We start from the raw sequence: 26972 nt of genomic DNA on the forward strand, positions 1-26972 counted from the left end.
GTATAAATATGCATTGTCAGTTGGATGAAAGTTCGGTAATACACATGTTCACAACTCATTAAAGAATGTTTGTTGAATCCGTGATGCATGGAACGCGTTCAGAACACGGAATGTCACGGTGAGTGAAACTAGGTAAATTACATATCTTTTGGGTACAACTCGCTCCAAGAGCATTTTTCTGCCAAATCTGCCTCATTTTCAAAACTGGCGTTAAAACTAACCTGTGAAATCTGAGAAAATTCTTCAAAGTGTCAGTAAGCCTTGTATGGTGGATGAAAGTGCTGTAATCTACTTGCTAACAACTCTGAAGTGAATATTTGTCGCATCCGTGATGCATGTAGCGTGTTCGGAACACGGAATTTCACAGTGAGCGAATCCATGTAAATTACACGTCTGTTGGTTAGACCCGCTGCAAGAGGTTATTGCCATGAAATGGGCCTCATTTTGGAAACTGGCTTTTGGAAAGCACTGCGAAATCAGAGAAAATGCTTCAAAGCGTCAATATGCCTTCTATTTTGATGAAAGTCCTGGAATCCACATGCAAACAACTCTGTAGTGTATTTTTGTCGAATCATTTCTGCATGTAGCGTGTTCCAAACACGGAATTTCACGGTGAGCGAATCCATGGAATTTACATATCTATTGGATAGAACACGCTCCAAGAGTTTTTTCCTTTGTAAACTGCCTGATTTTCGAAACTGCTATTAGGAAAAAGCTGCGAACTCAGAGTGAATGTTTCTAGGTGTACATATGCCTTGTATGGTGGATGAAAGTTCTGTAATACACATGTACACAACTCTTTAAAAATGTTTGTCAAATCCATGATGTATGTAGCCTGTTCGGAACACGGACTGTCACGGTGAGGGAAACTATGTAAATTACATATCTATTGGTTAGAACACGCTCCAGGAGCATTTTACTGGAAAATCTGCCTCAGTTTGGAAACTGGTGTCATGAAAACGCTGCAAAATCTGAGTAAATTCTTTAAGGTGACAATATGTCTTCAATGGGTTATTCAAGATGTGTAATTCACATGCTAACAACTCAGCAGTGTATATTGGTTGAATCCGTGGTGCATGTACCGTTTTCAGAACACAGAATGTCACGGTGATGGTATCGATGAAAATGAGATGTCTATTGGATAGAACATGCACCAAGAGTGTTTTTCTGCGAAAACTGCCTGATTTTCTTAACTGACGTTAGGAAAACCTGCGAAATCTAAGTAAATGTTTCTAGGTGTAAATATGCCTTGTATTGTGGTTGAAAAATCGGTAATCCACATGCTCACGATCATTAAATAATGTTTGTCAAAGCCGTGATGAATGTAACGTTTTCGGAACACGGAATGTCTCGGTGAGTGAAACTCTGAAAATAACAATTCTACTGGATAGACCTCGCTTGGATTGAATGTTTCTGTGAAAATTTCATGATTTTTGAAACTGGATGTAAGGACAAACCTGCGAAATCAGAATAACTACTTCTAGGTTTAAATATGCCTTGTATGGTGGATGAAAGTTCGGTAATCCACATGCTCACTCTCATTAAAGAATGTTTGTCGAATTCGTGATGCATGTAACGTGTTTGGAATACGGAATGTCATAGTGAAGGAAACAATGTAAGTTACATGTATATTGGGGAGAACTCGCTTGAAGAGATTTTTTTCTGCGAAATATGCCTCATTTTCCAAACTGACATAAGGAGAACCCTGTGAAATCTGAGAAAATGCTTCTAAGTGTCAGTATGCCTTGAATGGTGAATGAAAGTCCGGTATTCCACATGTTAATAACAGTGAAGTAATTATTTTTCAAACCGTGATTAATGTAGCGCTTTTGGAAAATGGAATTTCACGGTAATGAAACGATGTAAATTACAATTCTATTGAGTAGAACGACCTAGAAGAGAATGTTTCTGTGAAAATTGCATGATTATCGAATCTGAAGTTTGGAAAAAGCTGCAAAACGGGAGTCAATATTTGTAGGTGTAAATGTGCCATTATGTTGCAAGAAAGTTCGGTAATCCACATGTTCACAACATACTAAAGAATCTTTTTCTAATCCGTGATGCATGAACCGTGTTCAGAACGTGGAATTTCACGGTGATTGAAACAATGTAAATTACTTCTCTATTGGGTAGAACTAGCTCGGAGAGTGTTTTTTGGAGAAAACTTCGTCATTTTTAAACTGGCAATTGCAAAACGCTACAAAATATGAGAAAATACTTCTAAGAATCAATATTCAATGTATTGTGATGAAAGTTCGGTAATTCACATGCTAACAAATTTGTAGTGAATATTTGTCGAATCCTTTATGCATGTAGCATGTTCGGAACACGGAATTTCACGGCCAGGGGATTTATTTAAATTACATTTCTCTTGGTTAGAAATCACTCCAAGAGATTTTTCCTAGAAAACGGCCGGATTTTCTATACTGGCGAAAGGAAAACCCTGCGAACTCAGATTAATAGATTCTTGGTGTAAATATGCCTTGTATGGTGGATGAAAGATCGGTAATCCGCATGCTAACAACTCTGTACTGAATATTTGTCAAATCCGAGATACGTGAAGCGTGTTTGGAACACAGAATATCACGGTGAGCGAATCTATGTAAAATACATGTCTCTTCGGTAGAACTCGCTCCAAGAGATTTTTCTGGGAAATCTGCCTCATTTTCGAAACTGGCGTTTGATAATACACGCAAAATCTGAGAAAATGCTTCAAAGTGTCAATATGCCTTGTATTGTGATGGAAGTTCGTAAAACCACATGCAAACAATTCTGTGGTGAATATTTGTAGAAAGCGTTATGCATGTAGCGTGATCGTATCACAGAAATTCCCGGCGATGTAATCTATGTAAATTACACGCCTATTGGTTCGAATTCGCTCCAAAAATGTTTCCCTGAGAAAACGGCCTGATTTTCGAAACTGGCATTAGGAAAAAGCTGCAAATTCAGAGTTAATGTTTCTAGGTGTAAATATGCCATGTATGGTGGATGAAAGTTCTGTAATCTACATGTTCACAACTCATTCGAGAAAGTTTGTTGAAACCTTGATGCATGTAGCGTGTTCGGAAATTGGAATGTCACTGTGAGGAAAACGATGTAAATTACATTTCTATTGGGAAGTACTCGCTCCACGAGAATTTTTCTGCGTATCTGCCTCCTTTTCAAAACTAGCATTAGGAAAAACTTTCGAAATATGAGAAAATGCTTCAAAGAGCCAATATGGCTTTTATGGTGGATGAAAGTTCGGTAATCCTTATGCTAACAACTCTGTAGTGAATATTTTTCGAATCTGTGATGCATGTAGCTTTTCCGGAACACGGAATTTCACGATGACGGGTTCTATGTAAATTGCATGTCTATAGGGTAGAACTCGCTCCAAGAGGATTTTTCTGCAAAAACTGCATGATTTTAGAAACTGACATTAGGAGAAATCTACTAAATCAAAATAAAACTTTCTATGTATAAATATGCATTGTCAGTTGGATGAAAGATTGGTAATACACATGTTCACAACTCATTAAAGAATGTTTGTTGAATCCGTGATGCATGGAACGCGTTCAGAACACGGAATGTCACGGTGAGTGAAACTAGGTAAATTACATATCTTTTGGGTACAACTCGCTCCAAGAGCATTTTTTTACCAAATCTGCCTCATTTTCAAAACTGGCATTAAAACTAACCTGTGAAATCTGAGAAAATTCTTCAAAGTGTCAGTAAGCCTTGTATGGTGGATGAAAGTGCTGTAATCTACTTGCTAACAACTCTGAAGTGAATATTTGTCGCATCCGTGATGCATGTAGCGTGTTCGGAACACAGAATTTCACGGTGAGCGAATCCATGTAAATTACACGTCTATTGGTTAGACCCGCTCCAAGAGGTTATTGCCGTGAAATGGGCCTCATTTTGGAAACTGGCGTTTGGAAAGCTCTGCGAAATCAGAGAAAATGCTTCAAAGCTTCAATATGTCTTCTATTGTGTTTAAAGTCCTGGAATCCACATGCAAAAAACTCTGTAGTGTATTTTTTCGAATCATTTCTGCATGTAGCGTGTTCCAAACACGGAATTTCACGGTGAGCGAATCCATGGAATTTACATATCTATTGGATAGAACACGCTCCAACAGTTTTTTCCTTTGTAAACTGTCTGATTCTCGAAACTGCTATTAGGAAAATCTGCGAACTCAGAGTGAATGTTTCTAGGTGTACATATGCCTTGTATGGTGGATGAAAGTACTGTAATACACATGTACACAACTCTTTAAAAATGTTTGTCAAATCCGTGATGTATGTAGCCTGTTCGGAACACGGACTGTCACGGTGAGACAAACTATGTAAATTACATTTCTATTGGTTAGAACATGCTACAGGAGCATTTTACTGGAAAATCTACCTCAGTTTGGGAACTGGTGTTATGAAAACGCTGCAAATATGAATAAATTCTTTAAGGTGACAATATGTCTTCAATGGGTTATTCAAGATGTGTAATTCACATGCTAACAACTCAGCAGTGTATATTGGTTGAATCCGTGGTGCATGTACGTATTCAGAACACGGAATGTTATGGTGATCGTATCAATGAAAATGAGATGTCTATTGGATAGAACATGCACCAAGAGTGTTTTTCTGTGGAAACTGCCTGATTTTCTTAACTGACGTTAGGAAAACCTGCGAAATCTTAGTAAATGTTTCTAGGTGTAAATATGCCTTGTATTGTGGTTGAAAAATCGGTAATCCACATGCTCACGGTCATTAAATAATGTTTGTCAAAGCCGTGATGAATGTAACGTTTTCGGAACACGGAATGTCTCGGTGAGTGAAACTCTGAAAATAACAATTCTACTGGATAGAACTCGCTTGGATTGAATGTTTCTGTGAAAATTTCATGATTTTTGAAACTGGATGTAAGGACAAAACTACGAAATCAGAATAACTACTTCTAGGTTTAAATATGCCTTGTATGGTGGATGAAAGTTCGGTAATCCACATGCTCACTCTCATTAAAGAATGTTTGTCGAATTCGTGATGCATGTAACGTGTTTGGAATACGGAATGTCATAGTGAAGGAAACAATGTAAGTTACATGTCTAATGGGGAGAACTCGCTTGAAGAGATTTTTTCTGCGAAATGTGCCTCATTTTCCAAACTGCCATTAGGAGAACCCTGTGAAATCTGAGAAAATGCTTCTAAGTGTCAATATGCCTTGAATGCTGAATGAAAGTCCGGTATTCCACATGTTAATAACAGTGAAGTAATTATTTTTCAAACCGTGATTCATGTAGCGCTTTTGGAAAATGGAATTTCACGGTAATGAAACGATGTAAATTACAATTCTATTGAGTAAAACGAGCTACAAGAGAATGTTTCTGCGAAAATTGCATGGTTATCGAATCTGAAGTTTGGAAAAAGCTGCAAAACGGGAGTCAATATTTGTAGGTGTAAATGTGCCTTTATGTTGCAAGAAAGTTCGGTAATCCATATGTTCACAACGTACTAAAGAATCTTTTTCTAATCTGTGATGCATGAACCGTGTTCAGAACGTGGAATTTCACGGTGATTGAAACAATGTAAATTACTTCTCTATTGGGTAGAACTAGCTCGGAGAGTGTTTTTCGGCGAAAAGTTCGTCATTTTTGAAACTGGCAATTGCAAAACGCTGCAAAATCTGAGAAAATACTTTTAAGAATCAATATTCAATGTATTGTGGTGAAAGTTCGGTAATCCACATGCTAACAAATTTGTAGTGATTATTTGTCGAATCCTTTATGCATGTAGCATGTTCGGAACACGGAATTTCACGGCCAGGGGATTTATGTAAATTACATTTCTCTTGGTTAGAAATCACTCCAAGAGATTTTTCCTAGAAAACGGCTGGATTTTCTATACTGGCGAAAGGAAAACCCTGCAAACTCAGATTAATAGATTCTCGGTGTAAATATGCCTTGTATGGTGGATGAAAGTTCGGTAATCCGCATGCTAACAACTCTGTAGTGAATATTTGTCGAATCCGTGATGCATGTAGCTTTTCCGGAACACGGAATTTCACGATGACGGGTTCTATGTAAATTGCATGTCTATAGGGTAGAACTCGCTCCAAGAGGATTTTTCTGCAAAAACTGCATGATTTTAGAAACTGACATTAGGAGAAATCTACTAAATCAGAATAAAACTTTCTATGTATAAATATGCATTGTCAGTTGGATGAAAGTTCGGTAATACACATGTTCACAACTCATTAAAGAATGTTTGTTGAATCCGTGATGCATGGAACGCGTTCAGAACACGGAATGTCACGGTGAGTGAAACTAGGTAAATTACATATCTTTTGGGTACAACTGGCTCCAAGAGCATTTTTCTGCCAAATCTGCCTCATTTTCAAAACTGGCGTTAAAACTAACCTGTGAAATCTGAGAAAATTCTTCAAAGTGTCAGTAAGCCTTGTATGGTGGATGAAAGTGCTGTAATCTACTTGCTAACAACTCTGAAGTGAATATTTGTCGCATCCGTGATACATGTAGCGTGTTCGGAACACGGAATTTCACGGTGAGCGAATCCATGTAAATTACACGTCTATTGGTTAGACCCGCTGCAAGAGGTTATTGCCTTGAAATGGGCCTCATTTTGGAAACTGGCTTTTGGAAAGCACTGCGAAATCAGAGAAAATGCTTCAAAGCGTCATTATGCCTTCTATTTTGTTGAAAGTCCTGGAATCCACATGCAAACAACTCTGTAGTGTATTTTTGTTGAATCATTTCTGCATGTAGCGTGTTCCGAACACGGAATTTCACGGTGAGCGAATCCATGGAATTTACATATCTATTGGATAGAACACGCTCCAAGAGTTTTTTCCTTTGTAAACTGCCTGATTTTCGAAACTGCTATTAGGAAAAAGCTGCGAACTCAGAGTGAATGTTTCTAGGTGTACATATGCCTTGTATGGTGGATGAAAGTTCTGTAATACACATGTACACAACTCTTTAAAAATGTTTGTCAAATCCATGATGTATGTAGCCTGTTCGGAACACGGACTGTCACGGTGAGGGAAACTATGTAAATTACATATCTATTGGTTAGAACACGCTCCAGGAGCATTTTACTGGAAAATCTGCCTCAGTTTGGAAACTGGTGTCATGAAAACGCTGCAAAATCTGAGTAAATTCTTTAAGGTGACAATATGTCTTCAATGGGTTATTCAAGATGTGTAATTCACATGCTAACAACTCAGCAGTGTATATTGGTTGAATCCGTGGTGCATGTACCGTTTTCAGAACACAGAATGTCACGGTGATGGTATCTATGAAAATGAGATGTTTATTGGATAGAACATGCACCAAGAGTGTTTTTCTGCGAAAACTGCCTGATTTTCTTAACTGACGTTAGGAAAACCTGCGAAATCTAAGTAAATATTTCTAGGTGTAAATATGCCTTGTATTGTGGTTGAAAAATCGGTAATCCACATGCTCACGGTCATTAAATAATGTTTGTCAAAGCCGTGATGAATGTAACGTTTTCGGAACACGGAATGTCTCGGTGAGTGAAACTCTGAAAATAACAATTCTACTGGATAGACCTCGCTTGGATTGAATGTTTCTGTGAAAATTTCATGATTTTTGAAACTGGATGTAAGGACAAACCTGCGAAATCCGAATAACTACTTCTAGGTTTAAATATGCCTTGTATGGTGGATGAAAGTTCGGTAATCCACATGCTCACTCTCATTAAAGAATGTTTGTCGAATTCGTGATGCATGTAACGTGTTTGGAATACGGAATGTCATAGTGAAGGAAACAATGTAAGTTACATGTCTATTGGGGAGAACTCGCTTGAAGAGATTTTTTCTGCGAAATGTGCCTCATTTTCCAAACTGCCATTAGGAGAACCCTGTGAAATCTGAGAAAATGCTTCTAAGTGTCAATATGCCTTGAATGGTGAATGAAAGTCCGGTATTCCACATGTTAATAACAGTGAAGTAATTATTTTTCAAACCGTGATTAATGTAGCGCTTTTGGAAAATGGAATTTCACGGTAATGAAACGATGTAAATTACAATTCTATTGAGTAGAACGACCTAGAAGAGAATGTTTCTGTGAAAATTGCATGATTATCGAATCTGAAGTTTGGAAAAAGCTGCAAAACGGGAGTCAATATTTGTAGGTGTAAATGTGCCTTTATGTTGCAAGAAAGTTCGGTAATCCACATGATCACAACATACTAAAGAATCTTTTTCTAATCCGTGATGCATGAACCGTGTTCAGAACGTGGAATTTCACGGTGATTGAAACAATGTAAATTACTTCTCTATTGGGTAGAACTAGCTCGGAGAGTGTTTTTTGGAGAAAACTTCGTCATTTTTAAACTGGCAATTGCAAAACGCTACAAAATATGAGAAAATACTTCTAAGAATCAATATTCAATGTATTGTGATGAAAGTTCGGTAATTCACATGCTAACAAATTTGTAGTGAATATTTGTCGAATCATTTATGCATGTAGCATGTTCGGAACACGGAATTTCACGGCCAGGGGATTTATTTAAATTACATTTCTCTTGGTTAGAAATCACTCCAAGAGATTTTTCCTAGAAAACGGCTGGATTTTCTATACTGGCGAAAGGAAAACCCTGCGAACTCAGATTAATAGATTCTTGGTGTAAATATGCCTTGTATGGTGGATGAAAGATCGGTAATCCGCATGCTAACAACTCTGTACTGAATATTTGTCGAATCCGAGATACGTGAAGCGTGTTTGGAACACAGAATATCACGGTGAGCGAATCTATGTAAAATACATGTCTCTTCGGTAGAACTCGCTCCAAGAGATTTTTCTGGGAAATCTGCCTCATTTTCGAAACTGGCGTTTGATAATACACGCAAAATCTGAGAAAATGCTTCAAAGTGTCAATATGCCTTGTATTGTGATGGAAGTTCGTAAAACCACATGCAAACAATTCTGTGGTGAATATTTGTAGAAAGCGTTATGCATGTAGCGTGATCGTATCACAGAAATTCCCGGCGATGGAATCTATGTAAATTACACGCCTATTGGTTCGAATTCGCTCCAAAAATGTTTCCCTGAGAAAACGGCCTGATTTTCGAAACTGGCATTAGGAAAAAGCTGCAAATTCAGAGTTAATGTTTCTAGGTGTAAATATGCCATGTATGGTGGATGAAAGTTCTGTAATCTACATGTTCACAACTCATTCGAGAAAGTTTGTTGAAACCTTGATGCATGTAGCGTGTTCGGAAATTGGAATGTCACTGTGAGGAAAACGATGTAAATTACATTTCTATTGGGAAGTACTCGCTCCACGAGAATTTTTCTGCGTATCTGCCTCCTTTTCAAAACTAGCATTAGGAAAAACTTTCGAAATATGAGAAAATGCTTCAAAGAGCCAATATGGCTTTTATGGTGGATGAAAGTTCGGTAATCCTTATGCTAACAACTCTGTAGTGAATATTTTTCGAATCTGTGATGCATGTAGCTTTTCCGGAACACGGAATTTCACGATGACGGGTTCTATGTAAATTGCATGTCTATAGGGTAGAACTCGCTCCAAGAGGATTTTTCTGCAAAAACTGCATGATTTTAGAAACTGACATTAGGAGAAATCTACTAAATCAGAATAAAACTTTCTATGTATAAATATGCATTGTCAGTTGGATGAAAGTTCGGTAATACACATGTTCACAACTCATTAAAGAATGTTTGTTGAATCCGTGATGCATGGAACGCGTTCAGAACACGGAATGTCACGGTGAGTGAAACTAGGTAAATTACATATCTTTTGGGTACAACTGGCTCCAAGAGCATTTTTCTGCCAAATCTGCCTCATTTTCAAAACTGGCGTTAAAACTAACCTGTGAAATCTGAGAAAATTCTTCAAAGTGTCAGTAAGCCTTGTATGGTGGATGAAAGTGCTGTAATCTACTTGCTAACAACTCTGAAGTGAATATTTGTCGCATCCGTGATGCATGTAGCGTGTTCGGAACACGGAATTTCACGGTGAGCGAATCCATGTAAATTACACGTCTGTTGGTTAGACCCGCTGCAAGAGGTTATTGCCTTGAAATGGGCCTCATTTTGGAAACTGGCTTTTGGAAAGCACTGCGAAATCAGAGAAAATGCTTCAAAGCGTCAATATGCCTTCTATTTTGATGAAAGTCCTGGAATCCACATGCAAACAACTCTGTAGTGTATTTTTGTCGAATCATTTCTGCATGTAGCGTGTTCCAAACACGGAATTTCACGGTGAGCGAATCCATGGAATTTACATATCTATTGGATAGAACACGCTCCAAGAGTTTTTTCCTTTGTAAACTGCCTGATTTTCGAAACTGCTATTAGGAAAAAGCTGCGAACTCAGAGTGAATGTTTCTAGGTGTACATATGCCTTGTATGGTGGATGAAAGTTCTGTAATACACATGTACACAACTCTTTAAAAATGTTTGTCAAATCCATGATGTATGTAGCCTGTTCGGAACACGGACTGTCACGGTGAGGGAAACTATGTAAATTACATATCTATTGGTTAGAACACGCTCCAGGAGCATTTTACTGGAAAATCTGCCTCAGTTTGGAAACTGGTGTCATGAAAACGCTGCAAAATCTGAGTAAATTCTTTAAGGTGACAATATGTCTTCAATGGGTTATTCAAGATGTGTAATTCACATGCTAACAACTCAGCAGTGTATATTGGTTGAATCCGTGGTGCATGTACCGTTTTCAGAACAGAGAATGTCACGGTGATGGTATCGATGAAAATGAGATGTCTATTGGATAGAACATGCACCAAGAGTGTTTTTCTGCGAAAACTGCCTGATTTTCTTAACTGACGTTAGGAAAACCTGCGAAATCTAAGTAAATGTTTCTAGGTGTAAATATGCCTTGTATTGTGGTTGAAAAATCGGTAATCCACATGCTCACGATCATTAAATAATGTTTGTCAAAGCCGTGATGAATGTAACGTTTTCGGAACACGGAATGTCTCGGTGAGTGAAACTCTGAAAATAACAATTCTACTGGATAGACCTCGCTTGGATTGAATGTTTCTGTGAAAATTTCATGATTTTTGAAACTGGATGTAAGGACAAACCTGCGAAATCAGAATAACTACTTCTAGGTTTAAATATGCCTTGTATGGTGGATGAAAGTTCGGTAATCCACATGCTCACTCTCATTAAAGAATGTTTGTCGAATTCGTGATGCATGTAACGTGTTTGGAATACGGAATGTCATAGTGAAGGAAACAATGTAAGTTACATGTATATTGGGGAGAACTCGCTTGAAGAGATTTTTTTCTGCGAAATATGCCTCATTTTCCAAACTGACATAAGGAGAACCCTGTGAAATCTGAGAAAATGCTTCTAAGTGTCAGTATGCCTTGAATGGTGAATGAAAGTCCGGTATTCCACATGTTAATAACAGTGAAGTAATTATTTTTCAAACCGTGATTAATGTAGCGCTTTTGGAAAATGGAATTTCACGGTAATGAAACGATGTAAATTACAATTCTATTGAGTAGAACGACCTAGAAGAGAATGTTTCTGTGAAAATTGCATGATTATCGAATCTGAAGTTTGGAAAAAGCTGCAAAACGGGAGTCAATATTTGTAGGTGTAAATGTGCCATTATGTTGCAAGAAAGTTCGGTAATCCACATGTTCACAACATACTAAAGAATCTTTTTCTAATCCGTGATGCATGAACCGTGTTCAGAACGTGGAATTTCACGGTGATTGAAACAATGTAAATTACTTCTCTATTGGGTAGAACTAGCTCGGAGAGTGTTTTTTGGAGAAAACTTCGTCATTTTTAAACTGGCAATTGCAAAACGCTACAAAATATGAGAAAATACTTCTAAGAATCAATATTCAATGTATTGTGATGAAAGTTCGGTAATTCACATGCTAACAAATTTGTAGTGAATATTTGTCGAATCCTTTATGCATGTAGCATGTTCGGAACACGGAATTTCACGGCCAGGGGATTTATTTAAATTACATTTCTCTTGGTTAGAAATCACTCCAAGAGATTTTTCCTAGAAAACGGCCGGATTTTCTATACTGGCGAAAGGAAAACCCTGCGAACTCAGATTAATAGATTCTTGGTGTAAATATGCCTTGTATGGTGGATGAAAGATCGGTAATCCGCATGCTAACAACTCTGTACTGAATATTTGTCAAATCCGAGATACGTGAAGCGTGTTTGGAACACAGAATATCACGGTGAGCGAATCTATGTAAAATACATGTCTCTTCGGTAGAACTCGCTCCAAGAGATTTTTCTGGGAAATCTGCCTCATTTTCGAAACTGGCGTTTGATAATACACGCAAAATCTGAGAAAATGCTTCAAAGTGTCAATATGCCTTGTATTGTGATGGAAGTTCGTAAAACCACATGCAAACAATTCTGTGGTGAATATTTGTAGAAAGCGTTATGCATGTAGCGTGATCGTATCACAGAAATTCCCGGCGATGTAATCTATGTAAATTACACGCCTATTGGTTCGAATTCGCTCCAAAAATGTTTCCCTGAGAAAACGGCCTGATTTTCGAAACTGGCATTAGGAAAAAGCTGCAAATTCAGAGTTAATGTTTCTAGGTGTAAATATGCCATGTATGGTGGATGAAAGTTCTGTAATCTACATGTTCACAACTCATTCGAGAAAGTTTGTTGAAACCTTGATGCATGTAGCGTGTTCGGAAATTGGAATGTCACTGTGAGGAAAACGATGTAAATTACATTTCTATTGGGAAGTACTCGCTCCACGAGAATTTTTCTGCGTATCTGCCTCCTTTTCAAAACTAGCATTAGGAAAAACTTTCGAAATATGAGAAAATGCTTCAAAGAGCCAATATGGCTTTTATGGTGGATGAAAGTTCGGTAATCCTTATGCTAACAACTCTGTAGTGAATATTTTTCGAATCTGTGATGCATGTAGCTTTTCCGGAACACGGAATTTCACGATGACGGGTTCTATGTAAATTGCATGTCTATAGGGTAGAACTCGCTCCAAGAGGATTTTTCTGCAAAAACTGCATGATTTTAGAAACTGACATTAGGAGAAATCTACTAAATCAGAATAAAACTTTCTATGTATAAATATGCATTGTCAGTTGGATGAAAGTTCGGTAATACACATGTTCACAACTCATTAAAGAATGTTTGTTGAATCCGTGATGCATGGAACGCGTTCAGAACACGGAATGTCACGGTGAGTGAAACTAGGTAAATTACATATCTTTTGGGTACAACTGGCTCCAAGAGCATTTTTCTGCCAAATCTGCCTCATTTTCAAAACTGGCGTTAAAACTAACCTGTGAAATCTGAGAAAATTCTTCAAAGTGTCAGTAAGCCTTGTATGGTGGATGAAAGTGCTGTAATCTACTTGCTAACAACTCTGAAGTGAATATTTGTCGCATCCGTGATGCATGTAGCGTGTTCGGAACACGGAATTTCACGGTGAGCGAATCCATGTAAATTACACGTCTATTGGTTAGACCCGCTCCAAGAGGTTATTGCCGTGAAATGGGCCTCATTTTGGAAACTGGCGTTTGGAAAGCTCTGCGAAATCAGAGAAAATGCTTCAAAGCTTCAATATGTCTTCTATTGTGTTTAAAGTCCTGGAATCCACATGCAAAAAACTCTGTAGTGTATTTTTTCGAATCATTTCTGCATGTAGCGTGTTCCAAACACGGAATTTCACGGTGAGCGAATCCATGGAATTTACATATCTATTGGATAGAACACGCTCCAACAGTTTTTTCCTTTGTAAACTGTCTGATTCTCGAAACTGCTATTAGGAAAATCTGCGAACTCAGAGTGAATGTTTCTAGGTGTACATATGCCTTGTATGGTGGATGAAAGTACTGTAATACACATGTACACAACTCTTTAAAAATGTTTGTCAAATCCGTGATGTATGTAGCCTGTTCGGAACACGGACTGTCACGGTGAGACAAACTATGTAAATTACATTTCTATTGGTTAGAACATGCTACAGGAGCATTTTACTGGAAAATCTACCTCAGTTTGGGAACTGGTGTTATGAAAACGCTGCAAATATGAATAAATTCTTTAAGGTGACAATATGTCTTCAATGGGTTATTCAAGATGTGTAATTCACATGCTAACAACTCAGCAGTGTATATTGGTTGAATCCGTGGTGCATGTACGTATTCAGAACACGGAATGTTATGGTGATCGTATCAATGAAAATGAGATGTCTATTGGATAGAACATGCACCAAGAGTGTTTTTCTGTGGAAACTGCCTGATTTTCTTAACTGACGTTAGGAAAACCTGCGAAATCTTAGTAAATGTTTCTAGGTGTAAATATGCCTTGTATTGTGGTTGAAAAATCGGTAATCCACATGCTCACGGTCATTAAATAATGTTTGTCAAAGCCGTGATGAATGTAACGTTTTCGGAACACGGAATGTCTCGGTGAGTGAAACTCTGAAAATAACAATTCTACTGGATAGAACTCGCTTGGATTGAATGTTTCTGTGAAAATTTCATGATTTTTGAAACTGGATGTAAGGACAAAACTACGAAATCAGAATAACTACTTCTAGGTTTAAATATGCCTTGTATGGTGGATGAAAGTTCGGTAATCCACATGCTCACTCTCATTAAAGAATGTTTGTCGAATTCGTGATGCATGTAACGTGTTTGGAATACGGAATGTCATAGTGAAGGAAACAATGTAAGTTACATGTCTAATGGGGAGAACTCGCTTGAAGAGATTTTTTCTGCGAAATGTGCCTCATTTTCCAAACTGCCATTAGGAGAACCCTGTGAAATCTGAGAAAATGCTTCTAAGTGTCAATATGCCTTGAATGCTGAATGAAAGTCCGGTATTCCACATGTTAATAACAGTGAAGTAATTATTTTTCAAACCGTGATTCATGTAGCGCTTTTGGAAAATGGAATTTCACGGTAATGAAACGATGTAAATTACAATTCTATTGAGTAAAACGAGCTACAAGAGAATGTTTCTGCGAAAATTGCATGGTTATCGAATCTGAAGTTTGGAAAAAGCTGCAAAACGGGAGTCAATATTTGTAGGTGTAAATGTGCCTTTATGTTGCAAGAAAGTTCGGTAATCCATATGTTCACAACGTACTAAAGAATCTTTTTCTAATCTGTGATGCATGAACCGTGTTCAGAACGTGGAATTTCACGGTGATTGAAACAATGTAAATTACTTCTCTATTGGGTAGAACTAGCTCGGAGAGTGTTTTTCGGCGAAAAGTTCGTCATTTTTGAAACTGGCAATTGCAAAACGCTGCAAAATCTGAGAAAATACTTTTAAGAATCAATATTCAATGTATTGTGGTGAAAGTTCGGTAATCCACATGCTAACAAATTTGTAGTGATTATTTGTCGAATCCTTTATGCATGTAGCATGTTCGGAACACGGAATTTCACGGCCAGGGGATTTATGTAAATTACATTTCTCTTGGTTAGAAATCACTCCAAGAGATTTTTCCTAGAAAACGGCTGGATTTTCTATACTGGCGAAAGGAAAACCCTGCAAACTCAGATTAATAGATTCTCGGTGTAAATATGCCTTGTATGGTGGATGAAAGTTCGGTAATCCGCATGCTAACAACTCTGTAGTGAATATTTGTCGAATCCGTGATGCATGTAGCTTTTCCGGAACACGGAATTTCACGATGACGGGTTCTATGTAAATTGCATGTCTATAGGGTAGAACTCGCTCCAAGAGGATTTTTCTGCAAAAACTGCATGATTTTAGAAACTGACATTAGGAGAAATCTACTAAATCAGAATAAAACTTTCTATGTATAAATATGCATTGTCAGTTGGATGAAAGTTCGGTAATACACATGTTCACAACTCATTAAAGAATGTTTGTTGAATCCGTGATGCATGGAACGCGTTCAGAACACGGAATGTCACGGTGAGTGAAACTAGGTAAATTACATATCTTTTGGGTACAACTGGCTCCAAGAGCATTTTTCTGCCAAATCTGCCTCATTTTCAAAACTGGCGTTAAAACTAACCTGTGAAATCTGAGAAAATTCTTCAAAGTGTCAGTAAGCCTTGTATGGTGGATGAAAGTGCTGTAATCTACTTGCTAACAACTCTGAAGTGAATATTTGTCGCATCCGTGATACATGTAGCGTGTTCGGAACACGGAATTTCACGGTGAGCGAATCCATGTAAATTACACGTCTATTGGTTAGACCCGCTGCAAGAGGTTATTGCCTTGAAATGGGCCTCATTTTGGAAACTGGCTTTTGGAAAGCACTGCGAAATCAGAGAAAATGCTTCAAAGCGTCATTATGCCTTCTATTTTGTTGAAAGTCCTGGAATCCACATGCAAACAACTCTGTAGTGTATTTTTGTTGAATCATTTCTGCATGTAGCGTGTTCCGAACACGGAATTTCACGGTGAGCGAATCCATGGAATTTACATATCTATTGGATAGAACACGCTCCAAGAGTTTTTTCCTTTGTAAACTGCCTGATTTTCGAAACTGCTATTAGGAAAAAGCTGCGAACTCAGAGTGAATGTTTCTAGGTGTACATATGCCTTGTATGGTGGATGAAAGTTCTGTAATACACATGTACACAACTCTTTAAAAATGTTTGTCAAATCCATGATGTATGTAGCCTGTTCGGAACACGGACTGTCACGGTGAGGGAAACTATGTAAATTACATATCTATTGGTTAGAACACGCTCCAGGAGCATTTTACTGGAAAATCTGCCTCAGTTTGGAAACTGGTGTCATGAAAACGCTGCAAAATCTGAGTAAATTCTTTAAGGTGACAATATGTCTTCAATGGGTTATTCAAGATGTGTAATTCACATGCTAACAACTCAGCAGTGTATATTGGTTGAATCCGTGGTGCATGTACCGTTTTCAGAACACAGAATGTCACGGTGATGGTATCTATGAAAATGAGATGTTTATTGGATAGAACATGCACCAAGAGTGTTTTTCTGCGAAAACTGCCTGATTTTCTTAACTGACGTTAGGAAAACCTGCGAAATCTAAGTAAATATTTCTAGGTGTAAATATGCCTTGTATTGTGGTTGAAAAATCGGTAATCCACATGCTCACGGTCATTAAATAATGTTTGTCAAAGCCGTGATGAATGTAACGTTTTCGGAACACGGAATGTCTCGGTGAGTGAAACTCTGAAAATAACAATTCTACTGGATAGACCTCGCTTGGATTGAATGTTTCTGTGAAAATTTCATGATTTTTGAAACTGGATGTAAGGACAAACCTGCGAAATCCGAATAACTACTTCTAGGTTTAAATATGCCTTGTATGGTGGATGAAAGTTCGGTAATCCACATGCTCACTCTCATTAAAGAATGTTTGTCGAATTCGTGATGCATGTAACGTGTTTGGAATACGGAATGTCATAGTGAAGGAAACAATGTAAGTTACATGTCTATTGGGGAGAACTCGCTTGAAGAGATTTTTTCTGCGAAATGTGCCTCATTTTCCAAACTGCCATTAGGAGAACCCTGTGAAATCTGAGAAAATGCTTCTAAGTGTCAATATGCCTTGAATGGTGAATGAAAGTCCGGTATTCCACATGTTAATAACAGTGAAGTAATTATTTTTCAAACCGTGATTAATGTAGCGCTTTTGGAAAATGGAATTTCACGGTAATGAAACGATGTAAATTACAATTCTATTGAGTAGAACGACCTAGAAGAGAATGTTTCTGTGAAAATTGCATGATTATCGAATCTGAAGTTTGGAAAAAGCTGCAAAACGGGAGTCAATATTTGTAGGTGTAAATGTGCCTTTATGTTGCAAGAAAGTTCGGTAATCCACATGATCACAACATACTAAAGAATCTTTTTCTAATCCGTGATGCATGAACCGTGTTCAGAACGTGGAATTTCACGGTGATTGAAACAATGTAAATTACTTCTCTATTGGGTAGAACTAGCTCGGAGAGTGTTTTTTGGAGAAAACTTCGTCATTTTTAAACTGGCAATTGCAAAACGCTACAAAATATGAGAAAATACTTCTAAGAATCAATATTCAATGTATTGTGATGAAAGTTCGGTAATTCACATGCTAACAAATTTGTAGTGAATATTTGTCGAATCATTTATGCATGTAGCATGTTCGGAACACGGAATTTCACGGCCAGGGGATTTATTTAAATTACATTTCTCTTGGTTAGAAATCACTCCAAGAGATTTTTCCTAGAAAACGGCTGGATTTTCTATACTGGCGAAAGGAAAACCCTGCGAACTCAGATTAATAGATTCTTGGTGTAAATATGCCTTGTATGGTGGATGAAAGATCGGTAATCCGCATGCTAACAACTCTGTACTGAATATTTGTCGAATCCGAGATACGTGAAGCGTGTTTGGAACACAGAATATCACGGTGAGCGAATCTATGTAAAATACATGTCTCTTCGGTAGAACTCGCTCCAAGAGATTTTTCTGGGAAATCTGCCTCATTTTCGAAACTGGCGTTTGATAATACACGCAAAATCTGAGAAAATGCTTCAAAGTGTCAATATGCCTTGTATTGTGATGGAAGTTCGTAAAACCACATGCAAACAATTCTGTGGTGAATATTTGTAGAAAGCGTTATGCATGTAGCGTGATCGTATCACAGAAATTCCCGGCGATGGAATCTATGTAAATTACACGCCTATTGGTTCGAATTCGCTCCAAAAATGTTTCCCTGAGAAAACGGCCTGATTTTCGAAACTGGCATTAGGAAAAAGCTGCAAATTCAGAGTTAATGTTTCTAGGTGTAAATATGCCATGTATGGTGGATGAAAGTTCTGTAATCTACATGTTCACAACTCATTCGAGAAAGTTTGTTGAAACCTTGATGCATGTAGCGTGTTCGGAAATTGGAATGTCACTGTGAGGAAAACGATGTAAATTACATTTCTATTGGGAAGTACTCGCTCCACGAGAATTTTTCTGCGTATCTGCCTCCTTTTCAAAACTAGCATTAGGAAAAACTTTCGAAATATGAGAAAATGCTTCAAAGAGCCAATATGGCTTTTATGGTGGATGAAAGTTCGGTAATCCTTATGCTAACAACTCTGTAGTGAATATTTTTCGAATCTGTGATGCATGTAGCTTTTCCGGAACACGGAATTTCACGATGACGGGTTCTATGTAAATTGCATGTCTATAGGGTAGAACTCGCTCCAAGAGGATTTTTCTGCAAAAACTGCATGATTTTAGAAACTGACATTAGGAGAAATCTACTAAATCAAAATAAAACTTTCTATGTATAAATATGCATTGTCAGTTGGATGAAAGATTGGTAATACACATGTTCACAACTCATTAAAGAATGTTTGTTGAATCCGTGATGCATGGAACGCGTTCAGAACACGGAATGTCACGGTGAGTGAAACTAGGTAAATTACATATCTTTTGGGTACAACTCGCTCCAAGAGCATTTTTTTACCAAATCTGCCTCATTTTCAAAACTGGCATTAAAACTAACCTGTGAAATCTGAGAAAATTCTTCAAAGTGTCAGTAAGCCTTGTATGGTGGATGAAAGTGCTGTAATCTACTTGCTAACAACTCTGAAGTGAATATTTGTCGCATCCGTGATGCATGTAGCGTGTTCGGAACACGGAATTTCACGGTGAGTGAATCCATGTAAATTACACGTCTATTGGTTAGACCCGCTCCAAGAGGTTATTGCCGTGAAATGGGCCTCATTTTGGAAACTGGCTTTTGGAAAGCACTGCGAAATCAGAGAAAATGCTTCAAAGCGTCAATATGCCTTCTATTTTGATGAAAGTCCTGGAATCCACATGCAAACAACTCTGTAGTGTATTTTTGTCGAATCATTTCTGCATGTAGCGTGTTCCGAACACGGAATTTCACGGTGAGCGAATCCATGGAATTTACATATCTATTGGATAGAACACGCTCCAACAGTTTTTTCCTTTGTAAACTGCCTGATTTTCGAAACTGCTATTAGGAAAAAGCTGTGAACTCAGAGTGAATGTTTCTAGGTGTACATATGCCTTGTATGGTGGATGAAATTTCTGTAATACACATGTACACAACTCTAAAAATGTTTGTCAAATCCGTGATGTATGTAGCCTGTTCAGAACACGGACTGTCACGATGAGGGAAACTATGTAAATTGCATATCTATTGGTTAGAACACGCTCCAGGAGAATTTTACTGGAAAATTTGCCTCAGTGTGGAAACTGGTGTTATGAAAACGCTGCAAAATCTGAGTAAATTCTTTAAGGTGACAATATGTCTTCAATGGGTTATTCAAGATGTGTAATTCACATGCTAACAACTCAGCAGTGTATATTGGTTGAATCCGTGGTGCGTGTACCGTTTTCAGAACACGGAATGTTACGGTTATGGTATCTATGAAAATGAGATGTCTATTGGATAGAACATGCACCAAGAGTGTTTTTCTGCAAAAACTGCCTGATTTTCTTAACTGACGTTAGGAAAACCTGCGAAATCTAAGTAAATGTTTCTAGGTGTAAATATGCCTTGTATTGTGGTTGAAAAATCGGTAATCCACATGCTCACGGTCATTAAATAATGTTTGTCAAAGCCGTGATGAATGTAATGTTTTCGGAACACGGAATATCTCGGTGAGTGAAACTCTGATAATAACAATTCTACTGGATAGAACTCGCTTGGATTGAATGTTTCTGTGAAAATTTCATGCTTTTTGGAACTGGATGTAAGGACAAACCTGCGAAATCAGAATAACTACTTCTAGGTGTAAATATGCCTTGTATGGTGGATGAAAGTTTGGTAATCCACATGCTCACTCTCATTAAAGAATGTTTGTCGAATTCGTGATGCATGTAACGTGTTTGGAATATGGAATGTCATAGTGAAGGAAACAATGTAAGTTACATGTCTATTTGGTAGAACTCACTTGAAAAGAATTTTTCTGCGAAATGTGCATCATTTTCAAAACTGCCATTAGGAGAACCCTGTGAAATCTGAGAAAATGCTTCTAAGTGTCAATATGCCTTGAATGGTGAATGAAAGTCCGGTATTCCACATGTTAATAACAGTGAAGTAATTATTTTTCAAACCGTGATTCATATAGCGCTTTTGGAAAATGGAATTTCATGGTAATGAAACGATGTAAATTACAATTCTATTGAGTAGAACGAGCTAGAAGAGAATGTTTCTGCGAAAATTGCATGATTATCAAAACTGAAGTTTGGAAAAAGCTGCAAAACGGGAGTCAATATTTGTAGGTGTAAATGTGCCTTTATGTTGCAAGAAAGTTCGGTAATCCACATGATCACAACATACTAAAGAATCTTTTTCTATTCTGTGGTGCATGAACCTTGTTCAGAACGTGGAATTTCACGGTGATTGAAACAATGTAAATTATTTCTCTATTGGGTAGAACTAGCTCGGAGAATGTTTTTCGGCGAAAACTTCGTCATTTTTGAAACTGGCATTTGCAAAACACTGCAAAATCCGAGAAAATACATCTAAGAATAAATATTCAATTTTTTATGATGACAGTTCGTTAATCCACATGCTAACAAATTTGTAGTGAATATTTGTCGAATCCTTTATGCATGTAGCATGTTCGGAACACGGAATTTTACGGCCAGGGGATTTATGTAAATTACATTTCTCTTGGTTAGAAATCACTCCAAGAGATTTTTCCTGAGAAATCGGCCGGATTTTCGATACTGGCGAAAGGAAAACCCTGCGAACTCAGATTAATAGATTCTCGGTGTAAATATGCTTTGTATGGTGGATGAAAGTTCGGTAATCCGCATGCTAAAATCTCTGTACTGAATATTTGTCGAATCCGAGATACGTGAAGCATGTTTGGAACACAGAATATCACGGTGAGCGAATCTATGTAAAATACATGTCTCTTCGGTAGAACTCGCTCCAAGAGATTTTTCTGGGAAATCTGCCTCATTTTCGAAACTGGCGTTTGATAATATACGCAAAATCTGAGAAAATGCTTCAAAGTGTCAATATGCCTTGTATTGTGATGGAAGTTCGTAAAACCACATGCAAACAATTCTGTGGTGAATATTTGTAGAAAGGGTTATGCATGTAGCGTGATCGTATCACAGAAATTCCCGGCGATGGAATCTATGTAAATTACACGCCTATTGGTTAGAATTCGCTCCAAAAATATTTCCCTGAGAAAACGGCCTGATTTTCGAAACTGGCATTAGGAAAAAGCTGCAAATTCAGAGTTAATATTTCTAGGTGGAAATATGCCATGTATGTTGGATGAAAGTTCTGTAATCTACATGTTCACAACTCATTCGAGAAAGTTTGTTGAAACCTTGATGCATGTAGCGTGTTCGGAAATTGGAATGTCACTGTGAGGAAAACGATGTAAATTACATTTCTATTGGGAAGTACTCGCTCCACGAGAATTTTTCTGCGTATCTGCCTCCTTTTCAAAACTGGCATTAGGAAAAACTTTCGAAATATGAGAAAATGCTTCAAAGAGCCAATATGGCTTTTATGGTGGATGAAAGTTCGGTAATCCTTATGCTAACAACTCTGTAGTGAATATTTGTCGAATCCGTGATGCATGTAGCTTTTCCGGAACACGGAATTTCACGATGACGGGTTCTATGTAAATTGCATGTCTATAGGGTAGAACTCGCTCCAAGAGGATTTTTCTGCAAAAACTGCATGATTTTAGAAACTGACATTAGGAGAAATCTACTAAATCAGAATAAAACTTTCTATGTATAAATATGCATTGTCAGTTGGATGAAAGTTCGGTAATACACATGTTCACAACTCATTAAAGAATGTTTGTTGAATCCGTGATGCATGGAACGCGTTCAGAACACGGAATGTCACGGTGAGTGAAACTAGGTAAATTACATATCTTTTGGGTACAACTGGCTCCAAGAGCATTTTTCTGCCAAATCTGCCTCATTTTCAAAACTGGCGTTAAAACTAACCTGTGAAATCTGAGAAAATTCTTCAAAGTGTCAGTAAGCCTTGTATGGTGGATGAAAGTGCTGTAATCTACTTGCTAACAACTCTGAAGTGAATATTTGTCGCATCCGTGATGCATGTAGCGTGTTCGGAACACGGAATTTCACGGTGAGCGAATCCATGTAAATTACACGTCTGTTGGTTAGACCCGCTGCAAGAGGTTATTGCCATGAAATGGGCCTCATTTTGGAAACTGGCTTTTGGAAAGCACTGCGAAATCAGAGAAAATGCTTCAAAGCGTCAATATGCCTTCTATTTTGATGAAAGTCCTGGAATCCACATGCAAACAACTCTGTAGTGTATTTTTGTCGAATCATTTCTGCATGTAGCGTGTTCCAAACACGGAATTTCACGGTGAGCGAATCCATGGAATTTACATATCTATTGGATAGAACACGCTCCAAGAGTTTTTTCCTTTGTAAACTGCCTGATTTTCGAAACTGCTATTAGGAAAAAGCTGCGAACTCAGAGTGAATGTTTCTAGGTGTACATATGCCTTGTATGGTGGATGAAAGTTCTGTAATACACATGTACACAACTCTTTAAAAATGTTTGTCAAATCCATGATGTATGTAGCCTGTTCGGAACACGGACTGTCACGGTGAGGGAAACTATGTAAATTACATATCTATTGGTTAGAACACGCTCCAGGAGCATTTTACTGGAAAATCTGCCTCAGTTTGGAAACTGGTGTCATGAAAACGCTGCAAAATCTGAGTAAATTCTTTAAGGTGACAATATGTCTTCAATGGGTTATTCAAGATGTGTAATTCACATGCTAACAACTCAGCAGTGTATATTGGTTGAATCCGTGGTGCATGTACCGTTTTCAGAACACAGAATGTCACGGTGATGGTATCGATGAAAATGAGATGTCTATTGGATAGAACATGCACCAAGAGTGTTTTTCTGCGAAAACTGCCTGATTTTCTTAACTGACGTTAGGAAAACCTGCGAAATCTAAGTAAATGTTTCTAGGTGTAAATATGCCTTGTATTGTGGTTGAAAAATCGGTAATCCACATGCTCACGGTCATTAAATAATGTTTGTCAAAGCCGTGATGAATGTAACGTTTTCGGAACACGGAATGTCTCGGTGAGTGAAACTCTGAAAATAACAATTCTACTGGATAGACCTCGCTTGGATTGAATGTTTCTGTGAAAATTTCATGATTTTTGAAACTGGATGTAAGGACAAACCTGCGAAATCCGAATAACTACTTCTAGGTTTAAATATGCCTTGTATGGTGGATGAAAGTTCGGTAATCCACATGCTCACTCTCATTAAAGAATGTTTGTCGAATTCGTGATGCATGTAACGTGTTTGGAATACGGAATGTCATAGTGAAGGAAACAATGTAAGTTACATGTCTATTGGGGAGAACTCGCTTGAAGAGATTTTTTTCTGCGAAATATGCCTCATTTTCCAAACTGCCATAAGGAGAACCCTGTGAAATCTGAGAAAATGCTTCTAAGTGTCAGTATGCCTTGAATGGTGAATGAAAGTCCGGTATTCCACATGTTAATAACAGTGAAGTAATTATTTTTCAAACCGTGATTAATGTAGCTCTTTTGGAAAATGGAATTTCACGGTAATGAAACGATGTAAATTACAATTCTATTGAGTAGAACGACCTAGAAGAGAATGTTTCTGTGAAAATTGCATGATTATCGAATCTGAAGTTTGGAAAAAGCTGCAAAACGGGAGTCAATATTTGTAGGTGTAAATGTGCCATTATGTTGCAAGAAAGTTCGGTAATCCACATGTTCACAACATACTAAAGAATCTTTTTCTAATCCGTGATGCATGAACCGTGTTCAGAACGTGGAATTTCACGGTGATTGAAACAATGTAAATTACTTCTCTATTGGGTAGAACTAGCTCGGAGAGTGTTTTTTGGAGAAAACTTCGTCATTTTTAAACTGGCAATTGCAAAACGCTACAAAATATGAGAAAATACTTCTAAGAATCAATATTCAATGTATTGTGATGAAAGTTCGGTAATTCACATGCTAACAAATTTGTAGTGAATATTTGTCGAATCCTTTATGCATGTAGCATGTTCGGAACACGGAATTTCACGGCCAGGGGATTTATTTAAATTACATTTCTCTTGGTTAGAAATCACTCCAAGAGATTTTTCCTAGAAAACGGCCGGATTTTCTATACTGGCGAAAGGAAAACCCTGCGAACTCAGATTAATAGATTCTTGGTGTAAATATGCCTTGTATGGTGGATGAAAGATCGGTAATCCGCATGCTAACAACTCTGTACTGAATATTTGTCAAATCCGAGATACGTGAAGCGTGTTTGGAACACAGAATATCACGGTGAGCGAATCTATGTAAAATACATGTCTCTTCGGTAGAACTCGCTCCAAGAGATTTTTCTGGGAAATCTGCCTCATTTTCGAAACTGGCGTTTGATAATACACACAAAATCTGAGAAAATGCTTCAAAGTGTCAATATGCCTTGTATTGTGATGGAAGTTCGTAAAACCACATGCAAACAATTCTGTGGTGAATATTTGTAGAAAGCGTTATGCATGTAGCGTGATCGTATCACAGAAATTCCCGGCGATGTAATCTATGTAAATTACACGCCTATTGGTTCGAATTCGCTCCAAAAATGTTTCCCTGAGAAAACGGCCTGATTTTCGAAACTGGCATTAGGAAAAAGCTGCAAATTCAGAGTTAATGTTTCTAGGTGTAAATATGCCATGTATGGTGGATGAAAGTTCTGTAATCTACATGTTCACAACTCATTCGAGAAAGTTTGTTGAAACCTTGATGCATGTAGCGTGTTCGGAAATTGGAATGTCACTGTGAGGAAAACGATGTAAATTACATTTCTATTGGGAAGTACTCGCTCCACGAGAATTTTTCTGCGTATCTGCCTCCTTTTCAAAACTAGCATTAGGAAAAACTTTCGAAATATGAGAAAATGCTTCAAAGAGCCAATATGGCTTTTATGGTGGATGAAAGTTCGGTAATCCTTATGCTAACAACTCTGTAGTGAATATTTGTCGAATCCGTGATGCATGTAGCTTTTCCGGAACACGGAATTTCACGATGACGGGTTCTATGTAAATTGCATGTCTATAGGGTAGAACTCGCTCCAAGAGGATTTTTCTGCAAAAACTGCATGATTTTAGAAACTGACATTAGGAGAAATCTACTAAATCAGAATAAAACTTTCTATGTATAAATATGCATTGTCAGTTGGATGAAAGTTCGGTAATACACATGTTCACAACTCATTAAAGAATGTTTGTTGAATCCGTGATGCATGGAACGCGTTCAGAACACGGAATGTCACGGTGAGTGAAACTAGGTAAATTACATATCTTTTGGGTACAACTGGCTCCAAGAGCATTTTTCTGCCAAATCTGCCTCATTTTCAAAACTGGCGTTAAAACTAACCTGTGAAATCTGAGAAAATTCTTCAAAGTGTCAGTAAGCCTTGTATGGTGGATGAAAGTGCTGTAATCTACTTGCTAACAACTCTGAAGTGAATATTTGTCGCATCCGTGATGCATGTAGCGTGTTCGGAACACGGAATTTCACGGTGAGCGAATCCATGTAAATTACACGTCTGTTGGTTAGACCCGCTGCAAGAGGTTATTGCCTTGAAATGGGCCTCATTTTGGAAACTGGCTTTTGGAAAGCACTGCGAAATCAGAGAAAATGCTTCAAAGCGTCAATATGCCTTCTATTTTGATGAAAGTCCTGGAATCCACATGCAAACAACTCTGTAGTGTATTTTTGTCGAATCATTTCTGCATGTAGCGTGTTCCAAACACGGAATTTCACGGTGAGCGAATCCATGGAATTTACATATCTATTGGATAGAACACGCTCCAAGAGTTTTTTCCTTTGTAAACTGCCTGATTTTCGAAACTGCTATTAGGAAAAAGCTGCGAACTCAGAGTGAATGTTTCTAGGTGTACATATGCCTTGTATGGTGGATGAAAGTTCTGTAATACACATGTACA

The sequence above is a fragment of the Camelus dromedarius genome, unplaced genomic scaffold (genome assembly GCF_036321535.1).
Source record: "Camelus dromedarius isolate mCamDro1 unplaced genomic scaffold, mCamDro1.pat HAP1_SCAFFOLD_167, whole genome shotgun sequence".
Classification (NCBI taxonomy): domain Eukaryota; kingdom Metazoa; phylum Chordata; class Mammalia; order Artiodactyla; family Camelidae; genus Camelus; species Camelus dromedarius.